The following is a 12,844-nucleotide window of genomic DNA, read 5'->3' as shown; positions in this document are numbered from 1 at the left end:
CCCCCAAAGCTGCTCATTGTGCCTTCAGTCTGCAGCCAAGGACATGCAGCAGTGTCACCTCAAGGAGGGCTGTTGCCAGTTCAGAGGGCAGCACCCCCTGCCCAACCTCCAAACTGCACAAGGCAAACATCAAAACTTCCAAGTCTGGCTACCAAAGTTTCTGAGCAGGTATAAATGAGTTGCATAAGCACAGAAATAAAACCAAAACCCATCACAGACTGGCTGTGGTTGGAAGTGTGAAATACAAACTCACTCCTCTAAACAAGAGAACAAGTTTTTATTGAGGTACAAAGTCAATAAAGCAAAAGCAACAGTGCTGGGCGCATGACCATAGCCAGAGGCGCAAGTGATTAGCATTTGTTACAGGTTTATATACTTTCACTATTACATTAGTTACATGCATATTCATAATTCCCGCCTATAGGTGGGGAATATTATAACTAACTCCTGGAACTTACTATCGTAAGTCCCCTCCTCTTGGCGTCTGCGCACTGTTCTCTGGTGATTGTGGGCAGGGGTCTTGAGGATGAAGTAAGCAGTCTTCCTCTTGGGAATAGGGGTCTTCAAGATGAAGTAAGCAGTCTTCCTCACAGTGTACTTTTCACCTTCGGCACAGTTGGACCCCCCAGTAATCACACAACTAGCTGAAACCAGCTATATCTGTAATCCTGATAACGTGCAAAGATTTAAAACAGTGTGACCTTCCTGCAAAATTTATTGCAGGATAGGCAGATGAGTATCCCAAGCTAGCAGATGTTTGGGAGGCTCTGTCTCTAAACTAACTGATAAGTAGAAGGATGGTGTGAAATTACTCATTCATGTTTAGTGGGGCCACTAAATCCTGTTATCTCACCACAGACTTACAACACAAACATTGTTCTTTAAAACTAAAGCTACTTTAGAAGACTAGTGTGAAACAATTAACTCATGTTTAGTGCAGCCACTACATTCCACAGACTTAAAATATAAACATTGTTCTATTTCTACAACCTAAATTAAGCTAAAAAGTACTTCATGTTTTTCAGGCACTAGCTTTTCTTATATCAAGCCCACCCCCCCTTTCTTTTACCTTTATGAATTCTTTTGCTATGTGACTCCGTTTTGATCAAGAGTTCTGGCCCTTTTTTAACTTGTTGTCTAATCTTGTGTCTTTAGCGGGCTTTGTTTCTGTTATTGTAAACTGGTACAGTTATATCCACGTAACCACACCTATGATTTGCAAAAGCCAATACATTTCTGTGTTTATCACAGAAGGGTCTGCTGGAGCTCAGAGTCCCCAGCTCCTCTGCTCAAAGCAAGGTCAATGAAAACAGGCGGCTAAGGACTATGGGCAGTCAGAATTCCAGTGCTCTGCATCAATGGAGCTTCTCTGGGCGACCTGCTCCTGCCTGACTTCAACCCTGGCACTTGTTGAAGGGGAGAAAAGCACTGTGTGTGTGTGTGTGACGGCTTCCAGGGGTTCCGTGGCCACGCACACCCGAACACGGGGTGTTCCAGAATCAGCCGCATCTGTGGTCACCATGGTCACCGTGGTCACCATGCCCCCGGCACTCTCCCCGTGGCCGCCGTATCCCCAGCACGTTCCCTGTGGTCACCGTGTCCCTCCATGCGGTGGCAGGTGGCCCTGTACCACAAGATGGCCGATGAGGCCGAGGACTTCCGACAGCGCCAAGCACATCGTCTGTAGCAGGAGCCCCCAGAGCACCCTCCTGAGCCCCCAACAACTCCTGAGACCCGAACCGCCCTTGACTGAGCCCCGAGCCCCCGTATGGCGGTCACCCCACAGCAGCCAGCCCAGCCTTGGGTGAAGCAGGTGAGCGTGGTCAGGGTTAGCCCGGAGACCACCCCTCAGAAGGAGACCCCAAGGAGAACAGCGGGCTTTTGAGGACCATCGGTGTCAACCACCAGCCTGCAGGGAGTTCTAGCTTTGGGTGGCCATCGTTCTCTGAGGTAGTGAGCGAGCTGCTGACATTTGTTCTCCCGCTAACGTGTGGGACTCCCAAACCCGCCCGGACGCGTTCCTGTGTTAAGGTGCGCTGGGCGGCCCTGCGCTCTCCAGAGCTCCCTTCCAGCCCTGGCGCTCCTGCGTGATTTCATTGTCGGCTCTCCAGCCGGCAGAGCTGAAGCTCCCCCTGCTGTACGAGTGCTGCCGGCTGGAGCTGGAGCTGCACCCCTCGAAGCAGAGCCCCGCTTCGCAGCATCACCTCGCCCCCAGCTCCTCTCTGCCAGCCGAAACTCAAGAAGACACCGGAGCGGGCCGCAGTCGGTGTGAAATCCCCTCTGCTGACCTTGGCCCGGCTGGCCCCAGAGGCGGACCCAGCTCCAAGAGCGAGGGCGCTACCTCACTCAGCATTTGCCTTTCTCTGGGCAGCGCCTTAAGGGCGGGCAGCGCTTGTGAGTGAGTGAGGCAGCGCTGGTGAGAGAAGCAGTGAAGAAGCTGAGGGCGAGTGGCAGGCGGCGCTTGTGACTGATCCCGCGAGAGAGCGGGTGGGCAATGCTTGAGAGTGGCTCAGAGCTTGTGAGTGCAAAGCGGCGGCGAGCGGAGAGTGCTTGTGAGTGAAGAGCACTTGTGAGTGGTGCAGTGCTTGTGAGAGGAGAGCGCTTGTGAGTGGTGCAGTGCCCATGAGTGGTGCAGTGCTCGTGAGTGGTGCAGTGCCCATGAGTGGTGCAGTGTTCATGAATGGTGCAGTGCTCGTGAGTGATGCAGTGCCCATGAATGGTGCAGTGCTCATGAGTGGTGCAGTGCTCATGAGTGGTGCAGTGCTCATGAATGGCGCAGTGCTCATGAGTGGTGCAGTGCTCATGAGTGGTGCAGTGCCCATGAATGGTGCAGTGCTCATGAGTGGTGCAGTGCTCGTGAATGGTGCAGTGCCCATGAGTGGTGCAGTGCTCATGAGTGTTTCAGTGCTCATGAGTGGTGCAGTGCTCATGAATGGTGCAGTGCTCGTGAGTGGTGCAGTGCTCATGAATGGTGCAGTGCTCATGAATGGTGCAGTGCTCGTGAGTGGTGCAGTGCTCGTGAGTGGTGCAGTGCCCATGAATGGTGCAGTGCTCATGAGAGGTGCAGTGCTCATGAATGCTGCAGTGCTCATGAGTGGTGCAGTGCTCATGAATGGTGCAGTGCTCATGAGTGGTGCAGTGCTCATGAGTGGTGCAGTGCTCATGAGAGGTGCAGTGCCCATGAATGGTGCAGTGCTCATGAGTGGTGCAGTGCCCATGAATGGTGCAGTGCTCGTGAGTGGTGCAGTGCTCGTGAGTGGTGCAGTGCTCATGAGTGGTGCAGTGCTCATGAATGGTGCAGTGCTCATGAGTGGTGCAGTGCTCATGAATGGTGCAGTGCTCATGAGTGGTGCAGTGCTCATGAATGGTGCAGTGCTCATGAATGGTGCAGTGCTCATGAGTGGTGCAGTGCTCATGAATGGTGCAGTGCTCATGAATGGTGCAGTGCTCGTGAATGGTGCAGTGCTCATGAATGGTGCAGTGCTCCTGAGTGGTGCAGTGCTCGTGAGTGGTGCAGTGCTCATGAGTGGTGCAGTGCTTGTGAGAGGAGAGTGCTCGTGAGTGGTGCAGTGCTCATGAATGGTGCAGTGCTCATGAATGGCGCAGTGCTCGTGAGTGGTGCAGTGCTTATGAGTGCTGCAGTGCTCATGAATGGTGCAGTGCTCATGAATGGTGCAGTGCTCGTGAGTGGTGCAGTGCCCATGAATGGTGCAGTGCTCATGAGTGGTGCAGTGCTCATGAATGGTGCAGTGCTCATGAGTGGCGCAGTGCTCATGAGTGGTGCAGTGCTCATGAGTGGTGCAGTGCCCATGAATGGTGCAGTGCTCATGAGTGGTGCAGTGCCCATGAATGGTGCAGTGCCCATGAGTGGTGCAGTGCTCGTGAGTGGTGCAGTGCTCGTGAGTGGTGCAGTGCTCATGAGTGGTGCAGTGCTCATGAATGGTGCAGTGCTCGTGAGTGGTGCAGTTCTCATGAATGGTGCAGTGCTCATGAATGGTGCAGTGCTCCTGAGTGGTGCAGTGCCCATGAGTGGTGCAGTGCCCATGAGTGGTGCAGTGCCCGTGAATGGTGCAGTGCTCATGAGTGGTGCAGTGCTCGTGAATGGTGCAGTGCTCATGAGTGGTGCAGTGCTCATGAATGGTGCACTGCTCGTGAGTGGTGCAGTGCCAATGAATGGTGCAGTGCTCGTGAGTGGTGCAGTGCTCATGAATGGTGCAGTGCTCGTGAATGGTGCAGTGCTCGTGAATGGTGCAGTGCTTGTGAGAGGAGAGTGCTCGTGAGTGGTGCAGTGCTCATGAATGGTGCAGTGCTCATGAATGGTGCAGTGCTTGTGAGAGGAGAGTGCTCGTGAGTGGTGCAGTGCTCATGAATGGTGCAGTGCTCATGAATGGTGCAGTGCTCGTGAGTGGTGCAGTGCTCATGAATGGTGCAGTGCTAATGAGTGGTGCAGTGCTCATGAATGGTGCAGTGCTCGTGAGTGGTGCAGTGCTCATGAATGGTGCAGTGCTCATGAGTGGTGCAGTGCTCATGAATGGTGCAGTGCTTGTGAGGGGAGAGTGCTCATGAGTGGTGCAGTGCTCATGAATGGTGCAGTGCTCATGAATGGTGCAGTGCTCATGAGTGGTGCAGTGCTCATGAATGGTGCAGTGCTCGTGAATGGTGCAGTGCTCATGAGTGGTGCAGTGCTCATGAGTGGTGCAGTGCCTATGAGTGGTGCAGTGCTCATGAGTGGTGCAGTGCTCATGAGTGGTGCAGTGCTCATGAGTGGTGCAGTGCTCATGAATGGTGCAGTGCTCATGAATGGTGCAGTGCTCATGAGTGGTGCAGTGCTCCTGAATGGTGCAGTGCTCGTGAATGGTGCAGTGCTCGTGAATGGTGCAGTGCTCGTGAGTGCTGCAGTGCTCATGAATGGTGCACTGCTCGTGAGAGGTGCAGTGCCAATGAATGGTGCAGTGCTCATGAATGGTGCAGTGCTCGTGAATGGTGCAGTGCTCGTGAATGGTGCAGTGCTCATGAATGGTGCAGTGCTCGTGAGTGGTGCAGTGCTCGTGAGTGGTGCAGTGCTCATGAATGGTGCAGTGCTCATGAGTGGTGCAGTGCTCATGAGTGGTGCAGTGCTCATGAATGGTGCAGTGCTCATGAGTAGTGCAGTGCTCATGAGTGGTGCAGTGCTCGTGAGTGGTGCAGTGCTCATGAATGGTGCAGTGCTTGTGAGAGGAGAGTGCTCGTGAGTGGTGCAGTGCTCATGAATGGTGCAGTGCTCATGAATGGTGCAGTGCTTGTGAGAGGAGAGTGCTCGTGAGTAATGCAGTGCTCATGAATGGTGCAGTGCTCATGAATGGTGCAGTGCTCATGAATGGTGCAGTGCTCGTGAGTGGTGCAGTGCCCGTGAGTGGTGCAGTGCTCGTGAGTGGTGCAGTGCTCATGAGTGGTGCAGTGCTCATGAATGGTGCAGTGCCCATGAATGGTGCAGTGCTCATGAGTGGTGCAGTGCTCATGAATGGTGCAGTGCTCATGAATGGTGCAGTGCTCGTGAGTGGTGCAGTGCTCGTGAGTGGTGCAGTGCTCATGAGTGGTGCAGTGCTCGTGAGTGGTGCAGTGCTCGTGAGTGGCGCAGTGCCTATGAATGGTGCAGTGCTCAAGAATGGTGCAGTGCTCATGAATGGTGCAGTGCTCATGAATGGTGCAGTGCTCGTGAGAGGAGAGTGCTCGTGAGTGATGCAGTGCTTGTGAGTGGTGCAGTGCTCATGAGTGGTGCAGTGCTCATGAATGGTGCAGTGCTCGTGAGTGGTGCAGTGCTCATGAATGGTGCAGTGCTTGTGAGAGGAGAGTGCTCGTGAGTGCTGCAGTGCTCATGAATGGTGCAGTGCTCATGAATGGTGCAGTGCTCATGAGTGGTGCAGTGCTCATGAATGGTGCAGTGCTCGTGAATGGTGCAGTGCTCGTGAGTGGTGCAGTGCTTATGAATGGTGCAGTGCTCATGAGTGCTGCAGTGCTCATGAGTGGTGCAGTGCTCATGAATGGTGCAGTGCTCGTGAGTGGTGCAGTGCCCATGAGTGGTGCAGTGCTCATGAGTGGTGCAGTGCCCATGAGTGGTGCAGTGCTCATGAGTGGTGCAGTGCCCATGAGTGGTGCAGTGCTCATGAGTGGGGCAGTGCTCATGAATGGTGCAGTGCTCATGAATGGTGCAGTGCTCGTGAATGGTGCAGTGCTCATGAATGGTGCAGTGCTCGTGAGTGGTGCAGTGCTTATGAATGGTGCAGTGCTCATGAGTGGTGCAGTGCTCATGAATGGTGCAGTGCTCATGTATGGTGCAGTGCTCGTGAGTGGTGCAGTGCTCGTGAGTGGTGCAGTGCTCATGAGTGCTGCAGTGCTCATGAATGGTGCAGTGCTCATGAATGGTGCAGTGCTCATGAGTGGTGCAGTGCTCATGAGTGGTGCAGTGCTCATGAATGGTGCAGTGCCCATGAGTGGTGCAGTGCTCATGAGTGGTGCAGTGCTCATGAGTGGTGCAGTGCCCATGAGTGGTGCAGTGCTCATGAGTGGTGCAGTGCCCATGACTGGTGCAGTGCTCATGAGTGGTGCAGTGCCCATGAGTGGTGCAGTGCCCATGAATGGTGCAGTGCTCATGAGTGGGGCAGTGCTCATGAATGGTGCAGTGCTCATGAATGGTGCAGTGCTCGTAAGTGGTGCAGTGCTCATGAGTGCAGAGTGCTTCTGAGTGCAGTGCGTTCTTGAGCGTGGAGCAGTCGTGAGAGGGGAGTGCTTTTAAGAGAGTGGTCATGAGTGGAGAGTGCTCATGAGAGGAGAGTGCTTGTGAGTGCAGAGTGCTTGTGAGTGCAGAGTGCTTGTGAGTGCAGAGTGCTCATTGAGTGCACAGTGCTTGTGAGTGGGGAGCTCTCGTGAGTGGGGAGTGCTCCTGAGTGCAGTGCTTGTGAGAGGGGAGTGCTTGTGCTAGGAGAGTGCTTGTGAGAGGAGAGTGCTTGTGAGGGGAGAGTGCTCTTGAGTGGAGCAGCGATGGAACCGAGGCTGAGCCAGCAGGCTGGAGGCATGGCCAGGCCATGTGAGAACATGTGGCTTGGGATGCTGTTGCTGCTGTGGTGGCTTCTGAACTTCTGTGTAAGTCCTGAGGGTGGCTGCGTTGCAAGGACCCTTCCTGAGCCCCTTTTTCTCCTCCCTATTTCTCTGCTGCCCAGGATGGGGAGGAGAGTCAAAAGAATGTAAACCCCATGGGTTACAGTCCAGTAACTTAAAGACCTGCTGGGCATCCTGGTAGCCCTGCTCTGCTGCAGCTGAAACCGAGCAGCTCTGATATTTCCACTGCCATCTCCAGGGCTGCCTTCCCAGCCAGGCCCTCAGCACCCTTCACAGTGAAGGGGGAGCAGAAACAGTATCTCAAAGAGTCTTCTTGCCAGTGACACACAGGGAGGGGAAGCGGTGAGAAATGTTTGTGGATGTCAAGAGTCACCCTACACACCACGGTCTTTGGTGTCTGTGGCATCAAATCTGTTTGTGTGTGGGGTTCACTCCTTTTTTTCCTGTTTTTCTTTAAACTAGGCAAATGATGGGCACAGACTATGAACTGGACGTTTACTACTTGATTTGCTACTGCCCTTCAAATCAGTCCACATCAGCTGAAATCAGAAAGACCTCTTTCAAATAATACCTGCGGGAAGAAGGGAGAAACATCTCCAGGTTTCCCAGATCACAAACCCATCCCAACCACATCCAGGGCAGCACCAGGCTCTCGCCATTTGTGGCCAGCAGTATGGGTGGCTGTAAGAAGCCAGGAAGTCTCTGTGGATTCTGTACAGGGACAGAAGCATCGATCTCATGCTTGGATCAGGCATTTACATTTTGTTACATGTCTCGGGGTCTTCTGGTAGTCCTGTCTGGCCTGACAAAGAAAAAGAATCACCTGGAAAGCAAAACACTTCCAAAGCTGCCTCTTCTGCTGGGAGAGAATGGAAATGTCCCTGTGGAGCTGCAAGTGCTGTTTGTGTGTGAAGTGCTGCTGCTGTGGGTACAGAGCCTGCAGCCAGCAGAGCAGGAGCAGCTTCGCATCCTGGGTGAGTTGCTTGTGGGTGTGATGGGGTGAATATTTGTTTTTTCCCCCTCAGAATGGCTCACAAAGTGTTGATGCATTGCAGGGCTGTCTTGTGCTCTGATTTCTTCTCCTGATGTGAAAGTCTTCTAGCAGTTAGAGAGGAAGTTGCTGTGCAGGAGGTGAATTATGCTTGCAGCTACAGACCTGGTTTTGTTCTGGCAGGTCCTTTGACATTGCTGTCGCATGGGACGTTACTGTAGATGCTTGTGATCCCTCGAGGACAACAGTCCCTTCTGCTCTGTGTCCTGGAGCAATCCTTCCCAACATATATCCACCTCAGGGTGAGTGCTTTTTGGGTTTCTCTTCAGTAACATGTGCGTGTGTGTGTGAGTTGCAGTTTGCCTGCTCTCTGCACTGCTCCAGCACAGTGTCACGGGCACGTGTGCCATCATGACACACAATGTGAGGACTGGCTGAGAGGCTAATGACAGCCTGGGCAGGCCAGAGAGTAAAACCGGTATCAAACTCCATCCTGAGCATGAGGCCAGGATTTATGTTGCAGCAAGGACTTCTGGCTCTAAATGCTGGGAGCTCATCCATTACAAATACCAGGTAGGAGCTGTGCGAGGCGGTGGCAGCAGGTACCACATGGTCCAAGGGGTCTCTGGAGGAAAAGGGGGATCCTGCCATGAGCGGGACCTCAGGTGAGCTGTGTGTCCCACCATGCCCCAGGTGAACCCCATGGCTTGTGGGAAGTGTCTGGGCCTGGCAGAGAGGACCAGGGAGGGAGGTGGTGCAGCCCCTGTAGCGCTGGGGTAGGGGGTGGTGGCTGTACCATGGCCGTGGGAGCTGTGTCTGGGATCCCCTGTTATGCACTTAATGCCTTTTTGGTGCATTTTTGTGTTTTAATGTCCCCATGTGACGCGAGTGCTGCTGGATTTGCCACATCCCACAATGAGACACATTCTCCAATGAGTTCTCTGCGCTGCACCCAGAGTGTTTCCAGCCCTGGACAAGCCAGGATGGTTTGGGCTGCACAGGCTGGACATTCCCGCACACCCGGGCATGACCTTGGCATCGGAACCCCCAGCCTGAATGAGTGATTGACTGATATTCCTGGGGAGTCTCCATAGAGCATAGTAAATGAAACACCTTGTCTGAAGAAGAAATATGTAAATACAAACTACATTTCCCAGTACCCAGTGCCCAGTGTCTAAATGCAAAAAAGTCCACTATATTACTCCTTTAGGATCTATTGCCCTTGCCTAGGTTGCACTGTTTTTTCCTGCTGTGTTTACAATACATCCCAGAGTCAGAAACTTCCTTACATTCTACAAAACATTAGATCAGCAACCCTGAAGCATGTTGAGCTCCATTGGGAAAACTATACATACCTTTTATGTATAGGAATCCTGCTATTCCTGCAACTGCTGCTCAAACAGCAACATCCAAAATAAGATGATCTCTGCTGCTTCTGTGATGCCTGTCTCCATTGAAAAGAGAAGGATTGATTAGTTAGAATGCAACTGTGTGCTACACTACTTCAGAATAAATACAACCCTGAGTATGTTTTATAGGTATTTGTTTTTTTAAATGTAACCTCAAGAAATTACCAGAGTCCGTTATTAGCAAAACCCTACACCAGCTCTAGGAAAGTTAGAAGGTAAGTTCCTTAATACGGTGAAAGCACATTGTGGCTTGAAAGGCGATGGCCATTCCATTCTTTGGCCTATGAAAGGCTGAGCCAGACCTCAGCCAAATGAAATTTCAGCAAATACCTTGTATTGGGTTTGCATGGCAAGATTTGGGTAGAAGGGAGGCTTCAGAGGTGGCTTCTGTGAGAAGATGCCAGAAGCTGCCTTGATGTCAGACAGAGCCAATGCCAGCCAGCTAGAAGATGGACCCACCAGGCCAAGGCCGACCCCACCAGTGACAGTGGTAGCACTTCTGCAGTAACCTATTTAAGAAAGGGTAAAACCTGATATGCAAGAGCAGACAGAGAGAGGAGTGAGAATGTGTGAGAGAAACAGCCCAGCAGACACCAAGATCAGTGAAGAAGCAGGAAGGTGAGGAGGTGCCCCAGGCACCAGAGCAAAGATTCCCCTGCAGCCCATGGAGGTCCAGGGGTTAATTAACCACCACTGCTGGAAGTCTTCAGTGTAATTCATGGAACTTTGGAGCTTTATCCAAAGTAGAAAAACCCAAGCTGACACCTGTCCAAAAACTACAGGCTCTACAGTGTCTCACTGCATGCTTTTACCCACTCACTTTGCACAGTGCCCTGGGTTCGGCTGTACCAGTTATTTTTCTCCTTCCTAGTAGCTGGTGCAGTGCTGTGTTCTGTCTTTAGTCTGATAATGCTGATAACACACTGATGTCTTAGTTGTTGCTCAGTAGCACTTACCCCATCAAGGACTTTTCAGTCTCCTGCTCTTCCAGGGAGGAGGGGCATGGGAAGCCAGGAAGGAAGCAGAGACAGGACACCTGACCCAAACTAGCCAAAGGGGTATTCCATAGCACAGCACATCATGCCCAGTATAAAAACTTGGGGGAGTTGCCCAAAAGGCCCAGGTCGCTGCTAGGCTTGGGTTGGGTATTGGTCAACAGGTGGCGAGCAATTGAGCTGTGCATCACATGTTGCTTGTACTTTATCTTTCCCCTTTTCATTTTCTATTCTCTCCCCTTGTTATTTCATCATTATCATCATTATTATTATTATTACTTTAATATTATACTTTAGTTATTAGACTGTTCTTATCTCAGCCTGTGGGTTTTGCATTCTTTTGATTCTCCTCCCCATCCCACCCAGAGTGGGAGTGAGAGAACGGATGAGTGGTGCTGAGTTACTGGCCTGGCTTAGACTACAATTCCCAGTATCTGCTGCTATAGGCTTTGCAGTTGTCAAAGCAAGAGTGAAGCATAGAGCTCTCTTGGCATTATTGTTTCTTTGGGGTTTGTGATGAACAGATTGTTTTTTCTCCATAAGGATGTGAAGGCAGACAGTTGGGAGAATGAACTGATGTGACTTTCTGCCAGTTCCAGCAACAGCATTTGCAATGCCATTCCTATGTCCCTCTCTCCAAATGTCTCCTGCATAATGACTAAAGAAGAATATTTTTTTTTCTGTGAAAAATGTGTGTCCAATTTTATCTTGCAGTGAATGCAAAACTTGGCAGTTTTCAATAGCAAAGAGTAGAAGCTCACTCAAGATGCAGACATCTACCTGTGGCTTGTGTATGACTGAAGTCCAGAAAATGCTGATTCTATTCCAGAAGTGAGCCTGCCCTCTTACACCCCACAGTCCCATCTCATGCTGATGGTGAGACTCAAAGTGAGTAGAAGCTGCTGCTGAATACTTGTGGTCACAAGACACACCCCAATTGATTTCTTACTCCTCTTTTTATACTGTCTTTAAGCTTCAGAAGCAGTGCTTGCAGGAAATGTTGCTCCTCATTAAACCCAGAATAAATGAGATCGGAGCTCAACTGCTGATGTAGAACTGATGTTATGGATTTGGGGCTTCAAACACAAACCACAGGTGTCAAGGCAGGTTTGTTGTGTGCTGAAGTGCACAGGGGAACTTTTGGTCATTTGCAAATACCCAGTCCTGGATCTGTCTGTGCTGGTTGGAAAGTTACACCGTTCCAAATTATCATTGGCTGAGCAACTGCTGGGAACAATCTCTTAACAGATTAACAGTGTAAAAGCAGTTGTGTGAGTTGAAAGCAACTTCATTGGTGCCCAAGAGCTAAAACTTCATACAGGGCTCCACAGGCAGAGCTGTGAGAACTTGGCTTCCAGGAGCAGTAAAAGCCAGGGACAGCAGGAACACCAACAGACAGCATGGTTATCTCCTGATCTGACTTATGTCTATGCCTTAAAACCAGCAGCTGATAACATGTGGCAGACTGCAAGGAGCTGATGGCATACCCTATGTGGGACGCTGCTGCTGGAACACAGGCTTGCAACCTGCAGTAGCAGGTTAATTCACTAACACCAAAGCAGAAAGGGCGAGATGAGCTTGTGTGCTCCCACTGTCTCTGGGTTCAGTTTGAACTGTGGTGTAGGTACAAGGGCATAAAATGTTTCTATGGACTCAGTTCTGAGGAGCTTTGCCTTACGGTTGACCTCAAGGGGACTTTCCTCCTTGAAAGGTGGTGAGTAGAGTTGAACGTGGGGCACCATGTGGGCCACTGTGGCTTATCTAGTGCAGTCACAGGAGAAATCAGTGTATCCTATTCTCAAAGTTTCTACTTTGTCAAGTTTTATATGGCCCAAATATAAAACTTGGATCAAAACTTGGGCATAATGCACCTTCTGCTTTATCTCTGTTGGATATCTGAGGGTGGGCCTGTGAGTCCCAAAACTTGTCGTTTTTTTTCCTAGCAGTTAGAGAGGCAAACTAGCCTCTCTACTTACAAAAATGTATTCCTTGCCTTATAAATCTCAAGTTTATTTCCCATTTATACTGTCTTTTGTTCTTCTATCATATCTGCTTTGGCTTGTTTGCCATTTCTTTTCATTGGGGGATTCAGTGATCTTGAAGTATACATTTTTGATCCTGTTTGGTTCCTGGGGAAGAGAAGGGAGAGAGTGTAGAGTTGGACCAGGAGATGGAACTGAGGGCGACTGAGCAATGAATGGTAGCTGGAGGTAAGTGGAAATAAGGTGCAGAAATTCTGTGTACAGTACTGTGAAACAGACTGGGTTTTAGGGCTCAAAGGACAAATTTATCTCTGAATCATTTCTTAAAATGCTTGCCTTTTGCTGCAATAGGCTGTATCTTGCAGTCCTGGC

The 12,844-nt window shown here is 50.9% G+C and overlaps 1 long non-coding RNA gene across 1 annotated transcript; it reads left to right on the top strand.

The window, feature by feature from the left end:
• The first annotated feature begins 9,188 nt into the window (after positions 1–9,188).
• On the top strand, positions 9,189–11,593 carry LOC133269180 (uncharacterized). Its single transcript, XR_009743359.1, has 3 exons — positions 9,189–9,710; positions 11,205–11,378; positions 11,464–11,593. It is a non-coding gene; the product is annotated as an uncharacterized LOC133269180 (long non-coding RNA).
• Positions 11,594–12,844: the final 1,251 nt, after the last annotated feature.

Source organism: Pezoporus flaviventris, unplaced genomic scaffold (assembly GCF_033815535.1).
Source record: "Pezoporus flaviventris isolate CSIRO_AGI_PZ_B2104156 unplaced genomic scaffold, CSIRO_AGI_Pfla_v1 ptg000015l, whole genome shotgun sequence".
In the NCBI taxonomy this organism is placed as follows: domain Eukaryota; kingdom Metazoa; phylum Chordata; class Aves; order Psittaciformes; family Psittacidae; genus Pezoporus; species Pezoporus flaviventris.
The sequence above is the reverse complement of the archived record's forward strand: the minus strand, read 5'-3'. Positions and strand labels throughout refer to the sequence as shown.